This window comes from Castor canadensis, chromosome 3 (assembly GCF_047511655.1).
Source record: "Castor canadensis chromosome 3, mCasCan1.hap1v2, whole genome shotgun sequence".
Lineage (NCBI taxonomy): Eukaryota > Metazoa > Chordata > Mammalia > Rodentia > Castoridae > Castor > Castor canadensis.
In genome coordinates this window covers 136,227,206-136,248,140 of record NC_133388.1, presented here as the reverse complement: position 1 = coordinate 136,248,140, position 20,935 = coordinate 136,227,206, and the positions used below count along the sequence as shown (strand labels likewise).

The window sequence follows — 20,935 nt, the reverse complement described above, 5'->3', positions numbered from 1 at the left end:
GCAAAACCGGAGAAGACCTGAGGTTTTTGCCTTTTAACTGTTCTCTGAGGGCAGGCTGCGGAACCTGTCTAACCAATTAACCTGATGCTTGACAAAGACAGTTAAGCCGAAATTAGAGATTAGCACTTTCTGGTGCTTGTAGGGATTTTCCCCAAACTTCCTGAAGAAAGAAGCTCACTGCTGTTTAGAGCAAAGTGGGGAGGGGGACACTCACCCTGAACTACTTGGGAAAGAGGAAGGAGAGGCTGAGGATTGGGGGGAAGAATTTCCAGGCTCAATGCATGAGGGATTATTGGTATCACTGCTGTCAAGGTCAATCCTGCCCAAGGGCAGTACTGGAGCACTGGAAGCAAGGGGTGACCTCCACTCTCGGGCCACAGAAACCATGAAGGAAGCATAAGAGATCTGATTGTCTGTTTGCTGTGGACATGGCTGGAGGGGTCCGAGACTTAGCTGCCTTTGGAGCCTCAGGGTGGGTCAGGAAGTTGCATCCCCAGCCTTTGGGTGACACTGGGGAGTGCCCCGGCCAGAACACCTTTTATAGCTTGAAGAGAGACTTTCCTTTCCACTGGCTGTTTTCGGACCTCCTCTTAAGCAGGTCAGATCTTGAAAGAGAGAGAATTAGAGTTTAAGGAGAGAAAAAAAGCTTTGGTGCACTGAAGTTGGGCTCCCCCCATGTACATTGGCAGTGTGGTATAAACCCCCACCTGGTGTCTGGGTTCCCTCAGATTGCCTGCCTTATAGCTATAATGGGCTCAGAGCTTTTCCTCAGTTTCCCAAGGGAGAAACCCTCCTTAACAAGACAGAGAGAGAGAGAGAAAGAAAAGGTCAACCTGTGAGTTCCACCATAGCTAGGCCATGGTGGGGGTGGGTTTCTTCTGGAAAATAGACACCACTGGAGTGCTGGACACTCACGGTCACGTTCCTAGGCAGCCTTTCCCAGTTTGGCACAGCCTATACCAACGTCAGTTTATGGCTGGTCCTTTCGTGTGTCGCCAAATATGATGCACGATGACACATGCAGGAATTTCAGGTGCTCAGGGTTCTTGAGCCTGCTCTGAGAATGAAAACACAGACAGACTCCAACAGTAGAGGTCGGAAGGATTTTATTTGTAGAGAAGAGAAGAGAAAGACTGCATATTGGGGAATGCAGGGGGCCCAGAAACTGGTGATCCTATGGATCAGGGTGGGGAGTGGGGTTTTATAGCCTTTTTTGCGTTGCCTGAGGGCAGAGATGCCTTTCAGATGCAGACAGGCATTCCCTAGGGAGCTGAAGTGTCTCCTTGACCTTCTGTGGTCTGTCCTTTAGAACCACCAGTCCCTGGCTGGTTTTGTTTTGTTTTTTTTACAGGGGAGAGCATGAACATGGTCCTCCACTACCACAAATTATTCAGTTGAGTTTCCCACTTTTGGGGAAATCACAGGGGTCAGCACATCTGGAGTGCAATGGATAAGCCTCACCCTGGGAAAAGCACCTTTGTGATCATGGTATCTCCCCTGCCAGGTAAGTATTGGTTTTGGTTTTTTGAGACAAGTGCTCATTGTGTAACCCTGGGTTGGCCTCCCTCTGCCTCTGCCTCTCAAGTACTGGGATCACAGATATTCACACCACATCTGGCTATCAAAGTCTTTTGTATTTTAATTTTACATATTTCTTATTACATTGTCTGTAATGCAGTCATTTTCAGTCATTAAAGCACTATATTATAACCTGTAAGGATGCCCAAGTTGTAATGTTCCCAAGTTATCTACTAGTTTTATGACCTTTGGTAAACTATGCCTCAGTTTTCTCTTCTGTATATTAGGTTAATATAACACCTGTACTGTAAGTATTAGACTGAAGGAGGCCCCGAATACATAGGTGGGAGAGAGCTCGGGTGCCAGCACAGAGTTTATTTTACTGGAGAAGAAACCCTGCAGAGGGGAGTATCCAGCTGATGCCAGAACCCCACTGCTGCTTATAGACTTGTTTGGGATTCAGTAGGTTAGTGGGAGATGTTCTGGGAAGGTCATTGGGTGGGAAAATACTCAGTCGGCTCTCTGACCCTCCCAAGATAATGGATTAAAGGCGGGTCGTTCTTCAAGGCTGGGCAGGGAGTTTCCACCAGACACTGGGCTCACACCTGTAATTTTAGCTACTCAGGAAGTAGAGATCAGTAGGATTGAGGTTTGAAGTCAGCCCAGGCAAATAGTTTTAAGATTCTATCTCAAAAATACCCAACACAAAAAGGGCTGGTGGAGTGGCTCAAGGTGTAGGCCCTGAGTTCAAGCCCCAGCACTGCAAAAATAAATGAATAAATAAACAAATAAATAAATAAATGGCTAAAGGTGGATATTTGTAGTTCTTTAGGGTCCCGTGAAGGTGAAGCCACCTTCAATGAGGGGAGGCACTCTGGTTCTAAGTGGCTGCCCTGTGTTCATCCTAACAATAAGCTTATTAGGAAGATTAAAGGACTTGATGAGTATGAAAGTTTAAAACAAAGTCAGGCACATAGTACCTCCTCATAAGAAAACAGGTTATGGGATGAATATAATCAAAGCATATTATATGTAAGTATGCAAATGTCAAAATGAAACCAATTATTGTATACAAGCAGGACATAAGTGCTGCAAGGGAAAAGATGATACAGAGGAGTGATCTCTCTCTCTCTGGCAGCACTGGGTGCCCATCTTGCCTTCACCTTGATCTTGGACTTCCCAGCATCCAGAATTGTGAGTGATACACATCTGTTATCTATAAGCCACCAGTTTACAGTATGTTATAGTATACAAAAATGCATACTGTGCATAAATGTTAGATTAGTGAGTGAGGCTAACCATAATCCTAAGGAGTTTGGTGGAAAAGGAGTCTAAGCCAGGGAGATTTCAGTAGAAGGTTTGAGCAGAGCTGCAGAGGGAAAAGACCTGCAAGTGAACTGATTTTTTTAAAATATAAAATTTAGAGGGGCTAAAAAATAGTTTTTCTGCCCTACACAGTTCGATTTTCTCATTTGGCAGTGGTGGACTTCATATTCACTATGTGACTTTCTAGGGTTTGCAAGATGTAAGCATTTATATGTTTTAAAATTTTCATCAGGGAATTCCAACCCAAAACCAGGGACAATTGCTACCAAATTGTACAAATAAAATGAACCACTCCACTGTGCGGTAGTGGACTATGATATAACATACAGCATATATTTTGTAATCTAAGATACTCAGGAGACTGAGATGAGGAGGATCACGGTTCAAAGCCAGCCCTGAGCCAATAGTTTTAGAGACCCTATCTTGAAAATACCAACCATGCTTAGCAGGCACAAGGTCCTGAGTTCAAATTCCAGTACCATGGGAAAAAAAAGAAATCAGAGTATCTTTTGTTAAAATATTTAACCTTTTATTCTTGGTTCTTTAATTATCTCCAGAACAGCTCCAGAGCTATAAAGGTGAGGAACAGTCTTTTCCTCACCTTTTCCAGGGGAACCAGCCATGTACTCAAAGGTATGGAATTTGCAGCCCCATCCCCAGGTCCATGGAGGGTAAGGAGCTGAAAGTTGGGTTGATTACCAGTGGTCAGTGATTTAATCAATTCTGTCTACTTAATGAAGCCTCCATAAAAATCTCAAAGTGCTAAGTACAGGGAGCTTCCAGGAAAGTGAACAAGAACACAACTATGAAGCCACCTGTAATCCTAGCTACTTGGGAGGCTGAGATAGGGAGCACTGAGGTTCAAGGCCAGCCAGGGTAAATACTCCATGAGATCCCCCATTTCCAATTAACCAGAGTAAAAATGGACTGGAGGTTGATTCAAGTGGAAGAGCACCTGTTTTGCAGGCACAAATCCCTGAGTTTAAACTCCAATACTACCAAAACACATCTACATGCCAGAAGAAGGGTGGCACATTTCAACTCCATAGGACCTAAGGTTCCTGACCCTGAGACCTTCTCTATGTGTCCTTTCATCTGGCTGTTCATTTGAATCCTTTAAAATAAGCCTTATAATAAACCAGTAAATGTTACTCTAAGTTCTGTGAACTTCCCTAACAAAGTAATGGAACCCAAGGAGAGGGTTGTGAGAACCTAAATTTAGAACTGATCATCAGAATCACAGCTAGCTGGATGCCAGTGGCTCACGCCTGTAATCCTAACTACTCAGGAGGCAGCCCAGGAGGATCTCGGTTCAATGCCAGTCCAGGCAAATAGTTTGCCAGACCCTATCTTTAAAAAAAAGCAACACAAAAAAAGGCTGGAGCCACAACTGTAGTGGCAAAGCACCTGCCTAGCAAGCATGAAGCCCTAAGTTCAAACCCCAGTACCACACACACACACACAAAAGAAAAACAGGCTAAACAACCAAAACCTGGAGTGGTGTGGCAACCTAATGGGACTGAACCTTCAACCTGTGGGAGCTGACACTATCTCCAGGTAGCTAGTGTGAGAACTGAATTAGAACACACCAGCTGCTGTCTGCTTGCTGGTTGTGTGGTCATAGAAGGGTTCTGGGCTGTGAAAGTATAGTAGGAGAAACTAAGTTTGTTTTTTCTGCTCATAAACATTATATATAATGATAAATAAGTATACTCCTACTTAGGAAGATTTCCCTTTTCAGAATCAGTGAATTACTACCAAGGACTTGAGGGAATGTTTAGAATGAAAACAAAACAGCTTTCAGGAAGGGAAACATTGCTTTAGACAATCTAACATTTTAGAGCTTCTAAAATACTTAAAAGAAGCAGGATGCCAGTGGGTTATGTCTGTAATCCTAGCTACTCAGGAGGCAGAGATCAGGAGGATCATGGTTTGATGCCAGCCCAAGCAGACAGGTCTCTAGACCCTATCTCAAAAAAACCCATCACACACTAAAAAAGGGCTAGCAGAGTGGCTTAATGTATAGGCCCTGAGTTCAAGTCCCAGTACCACAAAAATAAAATAAAATACTTACAAGAAGATCTTTGTAACCCTTTGAGGTTTTCTGTTTTGTTTTTGTTATTCTGTGCATTACAGAATGGGTGGGTGAGGTGATTTTTGATGGAACACAGGCACTTTGATCATGCAAATTGGCTCTCTAAAGAAGTCCTGAGTCACTAAATGAAGAGATTCATTAAATGTGATATTAGGGTATTTCATTGATGTAAACATAGAATCTACTATACAAATCTAGGTGGTATATGTCAATCAACATGGTTTCCTGATACAATCAAGAAGGTAAAAACCAGACACTGGTGGTTCCCATCTGCAACCCTTGGTACTTGGAGGGCAAAGATCAGGAGGATTATGGTTCTAAGCCAGTCCAGGCAAATAGTTTGCGAAACCCATCTCCAAAATGACCAGACCAAAATGGACAGGAGTCATGGCTCAAGTGGTAGAGCACCTGCTTTGCAAGTATGAATTCAAACCCCAGTCCCACAAAAAAAAAAAAAAAAGGGAAAGAGAGACAGGTAAAGTAGAAGTTTATGAGGTTTCTGCTGGCATAAAATGATATACTATTTTATCATAATTTTTTTAATAAGTAGGAGGAGTACATTCTAACAATAAAAAACAGCAGTCAGGTGTGGTGGTGAATGACTGTAATCCCAGTGCAGGAGGATTGTGAGTTGGATGTCAGTGTGGGCTACATAGTGAGACTCTGCCTCAAAAATCTAAAAACATGCTGGGTGCTGGTGGCTCACGCCTGGAATCCTAGCTACTCAGGAGTCAGTGATCAGGACTATTGAGGTTTGAAGCCAGCCAGGGCAAATAGTTCTTCGAGACCCTATTTCAATAAACCCTTCACAAAAACAGGGCTGGTGGAGTGGCTTAAGGTGAAGGTCCTGAGTTCAAGCCACAGTACTGCAAAATAAATAAATAAATAAATAAATAAATAATACATTACTGTAAGCTCCTAAATTTGGGAGTTTTTTGGGGTGTTTTTTTGGCAGTATGGGGTTTGAATGCAGGGACTTGGTGGTTGTTAGGCAGGTGCTCCACCACTTGAATCACTCCACCAGCCCTTTTTTTGTATGCATGGGAATATTTGAGATAGGGTCTTGTGAACTATTTGCTGGGGCCTGGCTTCAAACCTCAGTCCTCCTGATCTCTGTCTTCTGAGTAGCTAGGATTACAGGTGTGAGTCACAGGCACCCAGCTGGGAGTAGTTTCTTATACAACAACATACAACTGACAGAAATAATGAGATAAACCCTTGTAATAATGGTCCTAAATATTGATGCTGTCCTGTGTCTATGCCTCTTTACTTTTTATTTATTTATTTTTTGCGGTACTGGGGTTTGCACTTAGGGCTTCCACCTTGAGCCACACCTCCAGCCCTTTTTTGTGTTGGGTATTTTTGAGATAGGGTCTTGTGAGCCATTTGCCCACAGCTGGCTTCAAACCTCGATCCTGCTGATCTCTGCCTCCTGAGTAGCTAGGATTGCAGGCATGAATCACCAGCGCCCATCTGTGTCTGCTTCTTGCAGTGTGATATTGCCACATTTTCCATCAAGAGGTGGGGACCTCTGACTTTTTACATGAACCTCTTTTACTTCTTTTCCTTTTTATGTGTTTAGCACAGTAAACACATAAACCAGTAGTAGCAGAGTCACTTATTGTCATTGAGTGTTATGTGCTGTAAGCACATGTGCTATACTTTTGCATTATTGGCAGCAATGGTGCAGCCTTTGATCAGAAGATCTTCAAATTCTTTGTGTCCCGTGTGGAAGAATCCATGGCAGGACATGTGGGTATAAATGGAGTTTATTAAAAGCTAGGGAAGGGAAATACAAAAGGGAGCATGGTGACAAGGTGGAAGCTGGAAGCAGAGAGAGCATTTTTTTCTTTTTCGATGCTTTTAAAATTTATGCTACTCTATAGGAAAGGAAGAACTTGGTGATTCCTAACCAATAATTGGTGAGTGGGGAGGGGCATGACCTGAGTCAAGAGGTAAGGTGGATTGAATTATCTCTGAACTAGGGTGTAAATAACCTGTGCACATTTACAATTTAAAAGAAGGCTCAGAGAAAGAGGAATGGTCAGCCTGGGAACAATATTAAGTCACATATGTTCTAAGAGTCCCAAACTTTCCCTAATTGTAGCCTGCCTCAGTATGACTGGCAGTAGCTTTGCTTCCTTCAGGATCACTACAAACTTATGAGAAGTGCCTCACATATGACATTACTATGGTCATGACAGTGTGGCTCCTTTATAATTTCTCTCTTTTTTTTTTCTTTGTGGGACTGGGGTTTGAACTCAGGGCTCCCCACTTGCAAAGTAGCTTCTCTACTGCTTGAGCTGCACCTCCAGTGCATTTTGTTCTGGTTATTTTGGAGATGGGGGGTCTCGAGAACTACTTGCTTGGGCTGGCCTTGAACTTTGATCCTCCCAATCTCAGCTTTCCAAGTAGCTAGGATTACAGGAGTGAGCCACCAGGCACCTCATAATCCTCCCTTATAATCTCTTAAGGGACTACCTTCCTCTATTCTGTCTGAAATGTTATGAGTTGCATGACTGTAATTGAAAGAATCCAGGACTCACTTTCCATGACCATTTTATTTTATTGCTTTATTTAAGAAAAATACCTTCTGGTGTATGCCTTTAACAAGTCACTGATTAGCCAATACTTTTAATAAAATACATCTGCCACAAGTGAAAGTGATAACATTGTGTGGGAGTAAAAGAATATGATGGCAAACAGCTGGGTTGTAGCAGGGAGAATCCTGTTTCTACCTTTTTCTCCATGGAAATAAACTAATTCTGGGTAAAAAAAAATGCATCCTAGTAATTTTTTACTCCCTGAATACAAAAACAAGGGAACTGTATTGACCACAATAAACTGAGAAGTAAAACCATGGATAGGGTGCTAATGGCTCACTTTTGTAATCCTACCTACTCAGGAGGCAGAAATTAGGAGGATCATGGTTCAAGGCCAACCTTGGCAAATAGTTCATGAGACCTTATCTTCAAAATACCCAATACAAAATAGGGTTGGTGGAGTGACTCAAGTGGTAGAGTGCCTGCCTAGCTAAACGTGAGGCCCTGAGTTCAAACCCCAGTACCACAAAAAGATTTTCTTTAGAAAACTCAGATCACTTGTCCCATTTGGCCATAACCTTCTCCTGGATACATTTCTTTATTTGACTTACAGGATATCATCCTTTCTCAGTATTCCTAACAGCTTACTAGCCACCTCTCAGTAGTCTTTGTTGGCTGTTCCCCCTCTTGCTAAACTCTAAATGTTGGAGTGTCTTTGACCTCAGCCTTTACACCTCCTCTCTAGTCTTGCTATGCTCATTTCCTAGCTGACCTTATTTACTTCCATCATTTAATGTCATCTATATCCTGCTGAGACCCACATGCAAATCTCCCAAACATTTTTGCTGAGCACTATTGGTCACAGCTTGGATTACTGTGCCTCTAAACATATACAAGTCCACATTTAACTCCCACTCCATAACACTACATCCTTATCTCCTCCATCTCTGTAAGTGGTACTGCCAGTCATTTAGCCAAGTAATGGGACCCAAACACGGGTGTCATCCTGCTGTGTCTCACACAATACATCTTTAATAGCTTTGGTTAGCTCTACCTTCAAGATTATCAGAAACTGACAACTTCCATCCATCTTCATCTCTACCCTCCCCCATGTGATTCTCATCTCTCATTTGGACCGTACAACAGCCTTATGATGTGTCTCCTTGCTTCCAAACTTGACCCACTGTGACCTGTATTTTATACAGTAATGAGTCATCTTCCTAAAATGTCAACCAAAACTTGTCAGTCACCTCTTCAAAACTCTAATGGTTTTGATTACTCTTAGAATAAAGTCAAAACTCCTTACTAAGATCTAAGAGACCTTACATCATCTTGTCCCTACTTAGTTTTTAAGTGTATCTCTTAACAATTTCATTTATTTATTATTGCTCACTCTACTGTTTGTGTAGCCATTCTCACCTTCTTGCTATCCCACACATAGGCAAAATTGTTCCTGATGCAGGGCCTTCATGCTTACTGCTCCCTCTGACTTGATTGTTCTGTTAAATATTTGCGTGGTTTTCTTACCAGCCAATTTTATTCAAATGCCATCTTCCTTCAGAGATACTTTCTCTGCCCACTCTGCCCAAATATCTCCCATCTGCAATACTCCACTGATAGAATATCACTGACTGATAGTATTTATTTATTTGATTAATTAATTAATGAATGGCAGTGCTGGGGTTTGAGGCTGATAGTACTCATATTTTTTTAGTTTCCTCTGTGTCATTCTCTGTCATTAAAAAGTAAGGTCTATGAGGCCTGGTTCACACTTGTAATTCCTGCTACTTGAGAGGATCTAGATTTGAGGCAATCCTGTGCAAAAAAGTTAGTGAGATCCCATCTTACCCAATAAGTGGTGTGGTGGTACATGTCTCTGGTTCCAGCTATTCAGGAGTAGTATGTAGAATGATCCAGGTCTGAGGCCAGCCCTGAGCAAAAATGAGAAACCCTACCTGAAAAATAACTAAAACAAAAAAGGGCTGGAGGTGCAACTCAATTGGTAGACTGTTTACCTACCAAACACAAGGTCCTGAGTTCAAACCCTAGTACAGCCGAAACAAAACAAAACAAACAACAACAATAAAAACACAAGGGACTGGTATTGTAGTTTAGTGGTAGAACACTTGCCTAGCATGCTCAAGGCCTTGGGTTCCACACCCAACACTACTAACGCCCCCCAAAAAATAGTATTCTAATATTTGTTGTGTATACCTACCTATGCTTCCCCCTTAAAAAAACAAAACTCAGATCTTTCAGTTTTTGTTTTTGGTCTTTTCTCTGTAGGAGGTCTGACCGGACCAAATCCCTTGAGCCAAATCCTAATGATGATAACAATATTGACCATATCAACCACTGTCTTAGTCCACATGGACTGCTATAACAAAATATCACAGACTGCATTATTTATAAACAATAGATGTCAGAGCTCTGGAGGCTGAGAACTCCACCATCAAGGGGCCAGCAGATTAGGTGTCTGATAAGTGCTCTCTTTCTGATTCAAAGATGGCTCTTTCTTACTGTGTCCTCACATGGCAGTTGGGCCAAGGCAGCTCCTCTTTTTATAAGAGTGCTAATCCCATTCATGAAGGCAAACCTTTCATGACTAATTCACTTCCCAAAAGACCCCACTATTTTTTGGCTGTTGTTGTTTGTTTGTTTTTTGAGACAGTATCTCACTATGTAGCACAGGCTGACTTCAAACTAGTGATTCTCCTGCGTCTTAGTGCTGGGGTTATAGACATATGCTGCCATGCCCTGAAAAGCCCATCTCTTAATACTATATTGAATATTAAGTTCCTTTTTTTTTCCCTATAAGATTCTGGGAGTGGGGTTGGGAGGCACAAATCGGAGTTCATTTTCCTTGTCTCTGTTCTTTAGGGCTGGAAGATCCACCTCTTCTTTCCCTCTGCTAAAGAATTAAAGCCAAAAGCTCCCATGTGTATCAACTTTTGCAAATAAGTGCATGGGTGTATGAAGCAGGGCTGCAAGATCCTCCCATTTAATGACTTAGGATGTTACAGCACATTAAATTATTCTTTCCTACACAGGGTTATTTCAGATGGAAAAGAATAATATTTTGTCATGTTTAAGAGCAGGTTAACAGATCCAGAGAAATTATTATTTTTAACATATCTCAGGTCTTAGTTTTCTTATGCCATGGAACTATGAGGGTTTTCATGGAAGAAACTACTCAAGTTTTGGTCAATTAAACCTTTAAGAAGAGGCCACTGTCAGCAGCCTCTTGGGCCAGGTGAGGAGCCTCAGAAACCACTGAGATTTGTGGTAACAGTCAAGTGCAGTGATGTCAACAGGTGATTGCCTTAGAGGGATGCTACCTGAGCTGCTTAGGACTTTTTTCTTTTTTCTTTTCTTGGGTAGAACTGGGGTTTGAACCCAGAGCTTTGTACTTGCAAAGCAGGTGCTCTATCACTTGAGACACACCTCCAGTCCATTTTGCTTTGGTTATTTTGGAGATGGGTTCTCACAGATTATTGCCTGGGCTGGAGTTGAACCTGTGATCCTCCAGATCTTGGCCTTCTCCATAGCTAGAATTACAGGCCACTGACACCTGGCTTGCTTAGGATTCTTGCCTGGGCCTTGTCTGCACCCCATCAGTCAGAGCAAAGGGGGTCTGGCTGTGTTTATCTACAGGCTTTGTTACTCATCTGTCTGATTTAAGGCAAAGTGGGTAACCACTACTGTGCCTTGTCTTCCTTCTTTGAAAAATGGAGGCCACCAGAGAAATTCTGGGCTGCTGGGGGGATTAAATGATTTAGAAAAAAGAAAGTACTTAGAACAGTATCTGGCATATATATACTCAATAATACAGCTGCTAGTGGTTTTCCCTTTCCTCCGGTTTTCAAATATCTTTGTACATAATATTTAACTACTTTTCTTATGAAAGGCCATGTTTTCTTTTTTGGTGGTACTTGGGTTTGAACTCAGGGCTTCACACTTACTAACCACTTAAGGTGTTCCACCAGACCTTTTTTGTGTAGGGTATTTTCCAGATAGGGTTTGTGAACTATTTGCCCAGGCTGGCCTCAAACCTTGATTCTCCTGAGTATCTAGGATTACAGGCAGGTCATGTTTTCTTTACCAGCTTAAACCTCAAGCTTTTGCTGGGGGGATGTGGCTCAGTGGTAGAGTAAAATGTAAATCTTTTTTTAATTATTGTTTTATTATTCATATGTGCATACAAGGCTTGGGTCATTTCTCCCCCCTGCCCCCACCCCCTCCCTTACCACCCACTCCACCCCTTCCCTCTCCCCCCGCCTTCAATACCCAGCAGAAACTATTTTGCCCTTATTTCTAATTTTGTTGTAGAGAGAGTATAAGCAATAACAGGAAGGGACAATGGTTTTTGCTGGTTGAGATAAGGATAGTTATACAGGGCATTGACTCACATTGATTTCCTGTGCGTGGGTGTTACCTTCTAGGTTAATTCTTTTTGATCTACCCTTTTCTCTAGTACCTGTTCCCCTTTTCCTATTGGCCTCAGTTGCTTTTAAGGTATCTGCTTTAGTTTCTCTGCATTGAGGGCAACAAATGCTAGCTAATTTTTTAGGTGTCTTACCTATCCTCACCCCTCCCTTGTGTGCTAAAGCTTTTATCATGTGCTCAAAGTCCAATCCCCTTGTTGTGTTTACCCTTGATCTAATGTCCACATATGAGGGAGAACACACGATTTTTGGTCTTTTGTGCCAGGCAAACCTCATTCAGAATGATGTTCTCCAGTTCCATCCATTTACCTGCGAATGATAACATTTTGTTCTTCTTCATGGCTGCATAAAATTCCATTGTGTATAAATACCATATTTTCTTAATCCATTCGTCAGTGCTGGGGCATCTTGGCTGTTTCCATAACTTGGCTATTGTGAATAGTGCCGCAATAAACATGGGTGTGCAGGTGCCTCTGGAGTGACCTGTGTCACAGTCTTTTGGGTATGTCCCCAAGAGTGGTATTGCTGGATCAAATGGTAGATCGATGTCCAGCTTTTTAAGTAGCCTCCAAATTTTTTCCAGAGTGGTTGTACTAGTTTACATCCCCACCAACAGTGTAAGAGGGTTCCTTTTTCCCCGCATCCTCGCCAACACCTGTTGTTGGTGGTGTTGCTGATGATGGCTATTCTAACAGGGGTGAGGTGGAATCTTAATGTGGTTTTAATTTGCATTTCCTTTATTGCTAGAGATGGTGAGCATTTTTTCATGTGTTTTTTGGCCATTTGAATTTCTTCTTTTGAGAAAGTTCTGTTTAGTTCACTTGCCCATTTCTTTATTGGTTCATTAGTTTTGGGAGAATTTAGTTTTTTAAGTTCCCTATATATTCTGGTTATCAGTCCTTTGTCTGATGTACAGTTGGCAAATATTTTCTCCCACTCTGTGGGTGTTCTCTTCAGTTTAGAGACCATTTCTTTTGATGAACAGAAGCTTTTTAGTTTTATGAGGTCCCATTTATCTATGCTATCTCTTAGTTGCTGTGCTGCTGGGGTTTCATTGAGAAAGTTCTTACCTATACCTACTAACTCCAGAGTAGTTCCTACTCTTTCCTGTATCAACTTTAGAGTTTGGGGTCTGATATTAAGATCCTTGATCCATTTTGAGTTAATCTTGGTATAGGGTGATATACATGGATCTAGTTTCAGTTTTTTGCAGACTGCTAACCAGTTTTCCCAGCAGTTTTTGTTGAAGAGGCTGCTATTTCTCCATCGTATATTTTTAGCTCCTTTGTCAAAGACAAGTTGGTTATAGTTGTGTGGCTTCATATCTGGGTCCTCTGTTCTGTTCCACTGGTCTTCATGTCTGTTTTTGTGCCAGTACCATGCTGTTTTTATTGTTATTGCTTTGTAATATAGTTTGAAGTCAGGTATTGTGATACCTCCAGCATTGTTCTTTTGACTGAGTATTGCCTTGGCTATTCGTGGCCTCTTGTGTTTCCATATAAATTTCACAGTAGATTTTTCAATCTCTTTAATGAATGTCATTGGAATTTTGATGGGAATTGCATTAAACATGTAGATTACTTTTGGGAGTATAGACATTTTTACTATGTTGATTCTACCAATCCATGAGCATGGGAGATCTCTCCACTTTCTATAGTCTTCCTCAATCGTTTCTTCAGAAGTGTATAGTTTTCCTTGTAGAGGTCTTTCACATCTTTTGTTAGGTTTACACCTAGGTATTTGATTTTTTTTTTGAGGCTATTGTAAATGGAATTGTTTTCATACATTCTTTTTCAGTTTGCTCATTATTAGTGTATAGAAATGCTAATGATTTTTCTATGTTGATTTTATATCCTGCTGCCTTGCTGTAGCTATTGATGATGTCTAGAAGCTTCTGAGTAGAGTTTTTTGGGTCTTTAAGGTGTAGGATCTTGTGGTCTGCAAATAGGGATATTTTGACAGTTTCTTTACCTATTTGTATTCCTTTTATTCCTTTTTCTTGCCTAATTGCTCTGGCTAGGAATTCCAGTACTATGTTGAATAGGAGTGGAGATAGTGGGCATCCTTGTCTGGTTCCTGATTTTAGAGGGAATGGTTTCAGTTTTTCTCCATTAAGTATAATGCTGGCTGTAGGTTTGTCATATATAGCTTTTATAATGTTGAGGAACTTTCCTTCTATTCCTAGTTTTCTTAGAGCTTTTATCATGAAATGGTGTTGGATCTTATCAAAGGCTTTTTCTGCATCTATTGAGATGATCAAGTGGTTTTTGTCTTTGCTTCTGTTAATGTGGTTTTTTATGTTTATTGATTTTCGTATGTTGAACCACCCCTGCATTCCTGGGATGAAGCCTACTTGGTCGTGGTGAATAATCTCTTTGATGTGTTGTTGAATTCAGTTTGCCATTATTTTGTTGAGGATTTTTGCATCAGTGTTCATTAAGGAGATTGGCCTATAGTTCTCTTTTTGGAGGTGTCTTTGCTTGGTTTTGGGTAAGTGTAATACTGGCTTCATAAAATGTGTTTGGCAGTTTTCCTTCCCCTTCTGTTTTGTGGAACAGTTTAAGGAGGGTTGGTATCAGTTCTTCCTTAAAGGTCTGATAGAATTCAGCAGAGAATCCATGAGGTCCTGAACTTTTCTTTTTGGGGAGAGTAAAATGTAAATCTTAAGGTTTGAAATCATGCCCTGGGAGAAGGCATGATTTCACTTGGCTAATTCAACCATCAGAAAAGTGTAAATTTAATTTAAAATGTGAAGCTTGCAATGCATACCCTACTATATTCTGTGCAAATACATCCTTAATTAGAAGTATGAAAACCTTCCTGGGAAGCATTTCATAAAAACCTTCATATCAAGCATGAGTTTTCACATGTATATCATAAGTATCTTGCTTAAAAAAAACTGAGCTAAATATGACAAAATATTAACATGGGATAAGGTTAGGTGGCAGATGTGTGTTTATTGTATTATTCTTGGCACTTAATAAGTGTAAAATATTTCACAACATTTTTTTAAAACACAAAAAATATTCAGAGTGTAATTGGGCTTTAACAGTTCCATATAGCATATTTGGCTAATATTGTCTTTCCGTATTAATCAATTCCTTGGTGAATCAGACTAAATCAGTTTGTCAGCTCTGGCGGTACATTTATTTGGCCAGTAGAGGTCACCATGCAATGAAATATTTGGTTAAATAACAGATTACATGGTATAATTCCCCTCGTGCAAAGATACTTCAATTTTTTTTCTTTAATCTGTGAAATTCTTTTCTGCAAGCTTATAAATTAAGCTCACTATGCAAAAGTGCTAAACCCCGTGTGGGTGGGTGTCAGAGATCCCAGAAGTTGGTTTGAATGCTGCTGCGCAGATACAAGTAACTTTGTGAATATTTGTTCTTCCTGCCTTAGCAATTTCTTCTGGTTTCCAAATTTAATTTTTCTCTCTCTGTTTTCCACACTTGGTACCTTTTAGAACTAAGACCATGGGAGTACGGGGCTAAAGAGCATAGCATCACTTACTTGATCAGGGTGCCTCCAAAAGTTGGGAGAGGCTAAGGAGACACAGATTTGCCCTGCCCCGTACCCCCATTGAGGTTGCAGTGCTAGAAGCAAATTTGGAATGTTCACTCTAGGCTACCTCCTCCTCCTGGCCCTAATATTCTTTTGTATCAGAGATAATTTTTCTCCAGTAACAGAAAAACCCCATTTAAAGTGCTTATATCACAAGCAGACTGTAGCATGTCCTATAACAAGAAGGCTGGATCAGTACCCAGATGGGTCAGTTATTGGCTCAACAACATCATCAAGGACCCACTCTACCCTGCTCAGTGCATCCTTTCATTCTTTTAGAATGGCTGCCCTCGAGGTTGAGGCAGACAGCATTGGTCAAATACTCCCTGTTACATCTTTTTTTTTTTGGCAGCACTGGAGATTGAACCTCGTGTCTCACACGTGCTAGGCAAGTGCTCTTCTACTTGAGCCACAACCCCGACACTTTCGTAACCAGGACTAGAAAAGGGGAAAAACTTTTGCTGTAGCTAGTTTGCATGCTGGCTGGTTTACTGTTCTTGCTATTCAAACTGACATCTTTTCTTTCTACATGCTGGAGAGCCCACGGTTATTAACTCTTCAATGAAACCAGGCAGTCTTCTCCCCTTTATCTCTCTCTGACTACGAAGAAGTAAACCTGTTAACCAAGACCCACAGCTTCAAAGATGTGGTGCCAGTAAACTTGGAGAACCCAGGCTGGCACCTACTGTGGGACATGAGTTTTGTTACACACTCAAACTCAGTCTCTGTCTTCCTTTTCATGTGATGAAAAATAAAAAACTTATTTTTCATTTTTCCTTTTCCTCAAAACCTTTATGAATTGACCTTGAGGCCAGTGCTGCCTTTTGTATTTATTTGCAGGGTCATGTTACCTTTGCCTGGGCTGGCCAAACCTTTTTTATTTTTTTGCAGAACTGGGGTTTGAACTCAGGTTTCTTATTTCAAAGCAGGTTCTCTACTGCTTGAGCCACACCTCCAGTCCATTTTGTTCTGGTTATTTTATTTTATTTTGTGAACTCTTATCCTCATGTTTGCTAGGCAGGTGCTCTACCACTTGAGCCACTCCATCAGCCTTTTCTGTGTGTATGTGTTGGGTATTTTTGAGATAGGGTTTTGTAATGAACTATTTGCCCAGCTGGCTTCGAATGGCCATCCATCCTCTTGCTCTCAGCCTCCCAAGTAGCTACTAGAATTACAGGCATGAGCCACCAGCACCTGGCCTGGCCTCAAATTCTTAATCTTCCTACATTCATCTCTTAAGAAGGTGGAATTAACAGGTTTGTGCCACTAAGCCCAGCTCCTGTTACATCTTCTTGTAGAAGATAGTATTGGTGTTCCACCCTGTTTGACTTCAATCTCTCCTTCCTTCCTTTCTTTTCTTTCCTATTGTGGTGCTGGGATCAAAGCAGGGCCTAGCTCAGGCTAAACAGACATTGTGCTACTAAGTTATATCCCCTCCTGACCCTCTCCCCCAATCATATATACACCTGCTCCTTTTGCTTTCATCACATAGCACCTATAATTCTTTAGAGAACTGCCCTTGGGCTACTAGAGCAGCTTTGCCCACAAGGGCAGAGAGGTAGTGCTTGAGCAGGCCTTCCGCTGGCTGGTGGGGCAAGAGTGTGAAGTCTAGCTCCCTTGCCCTTGTGGGACCACTCTGTGGTGAAACTGACCTTGATTCTCCTACCTCTGCCTCCTGAGTAGCTGGGATTACAGGCATGAGACATCATGCTCAGCCCTTAAAACACATATTTTTAATTCCAAAAGAAACTCACAGCAGACCTTCAGCAAACTCTTCTTACCTCCCATTGCAGAAGAGGATCACATGCTATGACTCAGTTAGCTCTGCCTCAAGAGGGATAGAATTACCAAGACCAACTCAAGAGACAAGTGGGGATTTACCCCTAGAGGAAGGGAGTAGTTCATAGTCCTAGGGACCGTGTGTCTGTGGATATCTGGGGAGAGGATGTCCTGCAAGAGAACTGAGCAGCAAAAAAGAAATGAATAATGCTTTTTTTCTCCAGGGTTTGGTCAATATATCTCAAAGAGCTTACCTTCTCTATGTATGAGAGACAACTTTTTTTTTTTTCGGTGGGACTGGGGTTTGAACTCAAGACTTCACTCTTGCAAAGCAGGCACTCTACCACTTGAGGTACACCTCTAGTCCATTTTGCTCTGGTTATTTTGGAGATGGGGCCTATAAACTATTTGCCTGGCTGGCCTCAAACCTCAATCCTCTCAATCAGGAGCCTCCCAAGCAGCAAAGATTACAGGAAGTGCCACTGCTCCCAGATAAGATAACTATTCTTGCTAAAAAATGCAGTGATTCTTTCTAGTTTGACTGAGTACTGGATATACCACTGAAAATTGCTGGAAGATATTACTTCATTGTCTTTTAGCTTCCAGGAATACTGTAGAGAGATCTGATGCAATTGGAGTTTCTAATCTTTTGATTGGAAACTATTTTTTTTTCCTGTCTAGAAGCTTTTACAATTTTCTCTTATTTCTTCATCTGAAATTTCATGATATTGTTGTTTGATATACTTTTATTTTTATTTATTGTGCTGGACACCTGGTGATTATTTTACAATTGGAGAGTCATGTTCTGTAGCTCTAGCTCATATGTCTGATAAATTGCATTATTTCTGATAATTTTTTCCTGCTGACTCTTTCTGAAACTCCTAATAGTCAGGGAAAGGCCCCATGTCTAATCATTTCAGTTTTAAAATCCTTCCCATCCAAATAAATAGTCTATTTTCTTATTTTTACTTTTGGAAATTCTTATTTTTATTAGTTTTTTTTTTTTAATATTCAAGAGCTCTTACTTTTCCTCTGAATATTTCCTTTTAGAAATTTTTCACTAGTCGGGTGCCAGTGGCTCACACCTGTCATCCTACCTACTCAGGAGGTAGAGATCAGGAGGATCAAGGTTCGAAGTCAACCTGGGCAAATAGTTCACGAGACCCAATCTCAAAAAAATCCATCACATAAAAGGGCTAGTGGAGTGGCTCAAGGTACAGGCCCTAAATTCAATCCCCAGTACTGAAAAAAAAAAAAGGAGAAAAAAGAAAGAAATTGTTCACTGTTCTTATTTCACAGGTGTCAAATCTTTTTTTTTGAGAGAGGAGCTCACTGTGTAGCCCAGGCTGGCCTTGATCATGTAATCTTCCTGCCTTCAGCCTCCTGAATGCTAGAATTACAGGAATATGCCACAGTGCCTAGCTTTGGCTTTGGGCATGCTAGGCAAGTGCTCTGTCACTGAGCTACATCCTTAGCTGTACCTTTTTTCTTTTTCAGAGTATGTGTTTTAGTTTGTCTCCAGCCTGATTACTTCCTTTTCCTCTTCTGACTTCTTTGGTTGTTTGTTTTGGTTTCTTTTTTTAACGTTAAATGTTTTCCTCAACTATCTCATAATCCTTGTGCATATTTGAGAATGGAGCACTAAGAAGCAATTGGAAGCTGTGTATGTTGGTAGGGATTGTGTAGTATAGGTCACACTGTAGAGCGGTTGGGAGAGAAGTAGATTTTTCACTGGGATGCCTAACCACTCCCAATTTTTAGTGTCATATGTCTTTTCTCTTTACCTGGTTGATTTCTCTAGAAAGGAATCCTCTAATTTCAGCTGGAATGCCTGTGGTCTTGTTACCAGAGGAGGGGAAGGGAGAGGAGAGTTTCCTAAACTTTCTGGTTTTCACACAAAATCACAGGAACTTAAGACCCACAATGAAAAGAATTTCAAGAGGTCTTTACAAAAAGGAGAATCTCACAAGGTGGAAGTTTTAACAAGGATTTATTTTAGTATAAACAGATAAAGTAGGAGAAATAGAAAAAGGGAGCGAGAAGCATTTCCTACTTCCCAGGCAGAAATTAGTGAAAACTCAAAATGGTGATTCTTATCTGGGGTCTGTATATTTTCTGAGCTGAAGGAGTACATGTGGTCATGTCTGCTAGCAACCCTTAATCATTAGAAACAAGGAGTTCCAGGATCCATGCCCAAAATGGGTGCTGTTTTTATTATTCAAAACCATGGAGATGTGTCTAGGCTTACTAAAAACACAGAGTCAACAGGGGAGTTTCAGGACTTTCATTGCCCAGACATGCTCTCCAATTTTCTGTCTCTGTACACATTCAAGGAGCTTTGCAGCTTCTTAACGTTTTGAAGAAGAGGGCAGGTGTGGAGAGCTCCTTATGCCTCCCTAGTTTTGTAACTTTACATGTAAAAGGGGGTGATTGGAGGGGAGCTAAGTTAATGACCAGTAGCCCATCTACTTTCAGAATCCTGTAGACATTTATTGTCAAACCTTCTATTACCTATGTTACTGACAGCCTTTGTTTTATTTCAGTCATTTGTTTACTTTCATTTTAGAGAACATTCAGAAAGGAGAAAAAAAATGTGTTCAATTACCATGATTTGTTTTTAGCATAAATCGTGCAAAAGGGTTTCATTGTGATATTTCTATACATGCTATACTTTGATCAAACTCACCTCCTCTATTATTTTTTCTTCACTCTCTTCTCCCTCATCCCTTTAAGCAGTTTTTAGTGAGTTTCCCTTCTCCAAACAGTCCTTTTTTTACAATCATGTAATATTATTATTATTTTATTTTATTTATTTATTCTGCATATGAGCAAAAACTTGTGATATTGTCTTCCTGAACTTGGCTCAATATGGTCTTCAGTTCAATCCATTTTCCTGCAAATGACATAACTTCTCAATCACCATATTTAACCTGAATTGTTTCAAGCAACATATTAGTTCCTAGAAAATTTACTTACAAGCCACTTTTTTTTATTTTAATGTTTTTATTATTGACTGATTCACTCTGTGATGTTTTGTCTTAATTACTATTTGGCTTTCTATTAGCAAGCATTAGCCTTCAAATTTTGTTTTAAATTTCTGTCTTCTCAGGGCTGGGGATATAATTCACTGATAGAGCACTTGCCTAGCATGCAGGAGGCCCTAGGTCCCATCCCCAGTGACCCCCCATCCCCCCCAAAAAAAACTCCTCCTAGATTTTCAGTTTTGTTTGAAATTTTTAATTAAATATGTAACTGATGTTAAAATTCCAAGTGATATGCCACCAAAAGTAATAAACATGAAATTCCAAAAGCCACAGGTTTTCAGATTTTCAGAGGAAATTGCTGAGAATCTATACCAATTCCCTCACCTTATTTAAGGTTTCCAGAGAGTCCAGAGGTAATGGACGAGGAGGGTTTCATGGAAAATGTCTTTGAACAGAACGGTTACATTGTGAGACTATACCTCTTCCTTGGGGAAGGTCTGGGAGGGTAGTTTCTAATTCCTTCACATGGGATATAATAAAATTTCCACAGAGACTTGATGAAGTTTCACATAGGGATCTTAATTTATGAGCCACCAATTGGAAGAACAGTAGGCTGGGATTTACTCAGGAGATAAGAAGGGTAAGGGAAGAGGTTCTTGCTTGGGCTGGAGATGGGGG

At 40.9% G+C, this 20,935-nt stretch overlaps 1 non-coding gene across 1 annotated transcript; it reads right to left on the bottom strand.

Moving 5' to 3' along the window:
• Positions 1 to 1,350: 1,350 nt before the first annotated feature.
• On the bottom strand, positions 1,351 to 1,512 carry LOC141421912 (U1 spliceosomal RNA). The gene has a single exon (XR_012446602.1). It is a non-coding gene; the product is annotated as a U1 spliceosomal RNA (small nuclear RNA).
• Positions 1,513 to 20,935: the final 19,423 nt, after the last annotated feature.